We start from the raw sequence: 4,263 nt of genomic DNA, 5'->3' as shown, positions 1-4,263 counted from the left end.
GGACGTAGGCAGACAAGGTTCTTTGGGTGAACCTGATATCTTTCATTAGACCAACTTAAATAGTTGGAAGAAATTTTTTAGCAAGCTTTTGGGTTTAAAAACCCTTCGTGAGGCTGAGGAAGTCTCTGCAGTTGGTGCGTGCTCTTCCTGGATGGAATGAATAGTAAAGATGCCAGAGGCTGGGCTGGTGTGCATGCACTATAATATCTTGTACTACAGTATAATATCTTACACTGTATAATATGCTGCAGTATAATATCTTAGACTACATCTAGCCACCGTATTACAGCAGAGCTCCCATTTGATTTCTCAAAGGGCATAATGTAACCACATTTTAGTTGGTACCGTTGTTACATTTACCAGACTAACTGCACTATGGTCCCTTTTCAAATGCCCTGCGATCAGTATCAAACCTCAGGCCGGTAACCTAAACTGGGGTGGAATTCTTCAGCTCACCTCCTACTACAACAGCACCTGGATCAGAGCCTCCAGGAACCCACTGGGACTATTTTTCCCAATCCACCTGGGGTTTGCACTCTCAGGAATTTCTCTTTTGGTGCCTGACTGCAGCTGATTGAACAGACTCAAGAAACAACTTGCTCAGAGCAAGAGCACTGCATATTCATGCACTCAAAGCTACAAAGCATGCAGGGCCAAGGTGCATATCAAATGTTATATTTCTATAATACCTAACCTACCTTTAACTGCGCTATCCATAGCTTAGGCAGGTCTGGTTTATTCCCCAGCACTGAGTCAGCAGACACAGCCTGCACTGCTTACAGCCAACTCCTCCTGCCTCTACATGAGTATTCCCAGCTTGTCAGCTTTTCCACTGACACATCCTGGGCAGTGTCTCTTGGCTCACCCAAATCTCCCTCCCTTTTGTAGGATCTTTGAGGCTTTTAGGCCTCCTTTGATCCCTTGGGGAGAGTCCCCCATTCTAATCAGGAGGGAGCCAGCTCATTAGCTACTCCCTCCACTCCCCTGCCCCAAACTAATGGCCCAGCTATTGTTATCTTAATTCTTTTGAAGCTGCCTAGCTGAGGCTGTCTTATCTGTCACTGTTTTACATTTCCTGCTCAGTTCTTTAACAACCCCTTGACCAGACTCAATTGATTTAACTCAGACAGGCAGCAGGATACATTTAAACAGGGATACAGATTCACATACTGCATTCATAAAAGATACAAACCCATTCCTCCCCAAAACAAACTCTGCAAGAAGAGGAGGCAGTACTCTGGTTCTTTGGTAATATCTGCCTCAGCTCCCCTCAGAGGATTCAGGACAGGGCATTGTCTTACATCTTGCTGTAAAAGTGGCCGGGCAATGTCTGTAGTGGTACCAAATACCCTGCCCTCACTGCCATGAGCTTTAACCCTGAGACAGACAGCAACAGTGCTCCTTCGGTACACGGGAATTGTCAACCTGGATTAGAACGAAAGGACGTGTAATGCATGATCCTCCAGAACAGTGGGCCGGTTCTTCTGTTTAGAAAGAGGTGCAATGGTGTCTTGGCACAATATGACAAAATCTGCACCCTATTCTTTCCCAGCACAATTGTTATGACACTGGGGGGGAGGGGAGGGAAGGGAAGTTGGGCTGATGTAAGTGGAGAACGCTTTGAAGCATCACCTACAATGCTGCCCATAGGTAAATTGGTAGACAAAATATTCTACCCATACTTTGCTCTTACCCTTTTGCTCTTCATCTGGAGCTGGCACATTTTGCACTTAATGATGCTCCTGACTAGCATAGCTCCTGGCCTCAGGTATATTGCTCAACAGCCTTCCCTGATCAGTCCTTGAACACCTCTAAGACATGGCAGATGTGCATAACTAGAAATACCTGAATCAGGAAAGAATTGGTACTTTTTCCATTAGGTAAAGATGAAATGCTCCAGGCTATTTGATGGAGACCAGGGAGCAGAATATCTGCTAGAAGCCCAATGCTGGAAATCATTTTTGACAAAAGGCACTTTGACAAAAGGTGGCTCCAATGGAAGCAGATATAAAGCAACGTGAACTCTGACAAAAAATCCTCCTGAAGTCACTAAACAGCTAAAGCCATTTATAACAATGTTCTTGGGTATATCTTTACTTTGTCACTATCATTCTTCTGGCTAACTGAATTAGAAGAAGCAAGAATTATTTTCACAGATTCTGCCTAATTAAAATTAAATATGAGCCAGATGGTTTGTAAATATTTCAAAAGTGTAGTTTATTGACTTAAAAAAAAAATAAAGCAAGTCATGGGTGGGCAGTGCTCCATAGCTAATGAAGTCTGGGGAGAGGATGCTGAAGTAGTTCTGTAATTGGGTATTCTTCATTCTTTGTTGTGGCCATTTAAACCAACAATACAATGTGATGAGGAGCCATTTACACAACTGACTGCGCAGTCCACATTCCCAGCTCCAGGATGTGACATGGGAACAGCATTTTACTGATGGACCATTCATAAAAGAGGGAGATATGAATATGTATCAATATGTGGAAGGAAAGAAAGTGTATTATTCAGATGGGGACTGAGCCATTAGAGTGGACTAGTGAAAAATAAGTCAAGTGGTTGGGCTACTGGATGGAGTTAAAAGACTGAAGGGTCTAGTCCACACCTGTCACTGATCTTGGGCAAACTATTTTGCCTCTCAAGGGATACTCTCCTTTCTTTTTGTAGAGCACTTTGAGATCCTCCGCTAAAAAGACTAAATATGAAATTCACCTCTTAAGATCCAACCTCCAGTCATGAGTAAGGTCACGAGTGAAATTAAGTTTATCTCAATCCATAATTATGCATATTGCTGTAATGGGTATGGAGCTGCTCTATATTCATCTTTAGTCCCATGTGGCTACCTGGTTTAAGCGTACATGAATATACAATTTAAGTTTACACAGTAATAGAATGTAAAGAAAAGCAAGCAGGAAATGCAAAAAAAAAATGTTACAAACTAAGCACCCCTCTACAAACACTTGAATGATGGCAAACAGGATTCTTACAGGATGTAGGCCTTTTGGGCTGGTTTGAACAAGCAACAGCAAAGCCTGGGGATGGCCAAGAAAAATGGACCTCTCATTTCTTGGGTATATCTCATTGAAATAAAAGGGGTTTCTCTCTCCAGAAAGATAGCTGTTGAAGAGTCATTCAGAGAAACCTGAATGATGCAAGAACCTGCCGGGGTATCTGAAGAAGCTAGGCATGCCTAGCTTACCATCATAGCATGGGAGGCTTAAGGGAAGTTGGACATGAATGTGCGGGTTGGGAGGGGGGGGTTAAATCTTTTTTTCAGTTGATTTATTCTGGTAAAATAAATGCTTTGGTTTTAAGAAGACTAGCTGGTTTTAAAAAAGACTGGCTATGTTCACCACTCCTTACAGATTCTTAAAGACAAGAACTACATGTGTAGCTATACCTGTTGAGTAAGCATGGTTGATACCCAGGAAACTGTGGCTCATGGCAGGGGTGGGCAAAATGCAGCTTACGGGCTGCATGAAGCCTGCCAGGCCATTCTATCCAGCCTGCGGGACCCCTACAAAATTTAGAAAATTAACATTTATCTGCCCCTGGCTGCCTATCATGCGGCCCTCAATGGCTTGCCAAAACTCAGTAAGCGGCCCTCTGCCCGAAATAATTGCCTGCCCCTGGTCTAGGGTAAAGAGTGGAAGAACCGCATATCTTCCCTCCATAAATGTAAAGGCATAACCTACATGTGCACTTAGAGGGACCAGAAAGGGAAGAAAGATTCAGCTAGCTATGTTACGGTGACCATTACAAGGCCACAGTCATGGAAGTCATGAACAGGTAATCAGCAATACACAGGAATAAAGTGACATGAGTAAACCACTATAGCCTCCATGCTTAGATATGACTAGCTAATAACAGTCCTTCAACTCACCTCAGAATAAAATCTCAGCCTTGAATTTTGGGTTATCTTCAAGAAAAGAGAAGATTAAATATGTTTTCCTAAATATATTATTTTTCAAATAATAATTGTAACCTTAAAATGGAAGTCTGGATTAAATGCATTTAGGATTAAGGTCTTTTTATGCTTTTTCTCCATATATCAGGTGACTGTCACCTGCAGAATAACTAATAGGGGTGTGTGAAGCGGGCCCTATTCAATTTGGATTCGGCCCGAATCAGGGACAGGGATTCGATTTGTTGATTCAGCTCACTATCCCTGATTCGATTTGGCCAAATCCAAATCTGAAGATTTGATGCTGATTCAGAGAATCAGCGATGCAGACATGGACGCCACTTTACATGTTTTTT

The sequence above is a fragment of the Gavialis gangeticus genome, unplaced genomic scaffold (genome assembly GCF_001723915.1).
Source record: "Gavialis gangeticus isolate Ggan-Ray unplaced genomic scaffold, GavGan_comp1, whole genome shotgun sequence".
Classification (NCBI taxonomy): domain Eukaryota; kingdom Metazoa; phylum Chordata; order Crocodylia; family Gavialidae; genus Gavialis; species Gavialis gangeticus.
Note: the sequence above shows the minus strand (reverse complement) of the source record.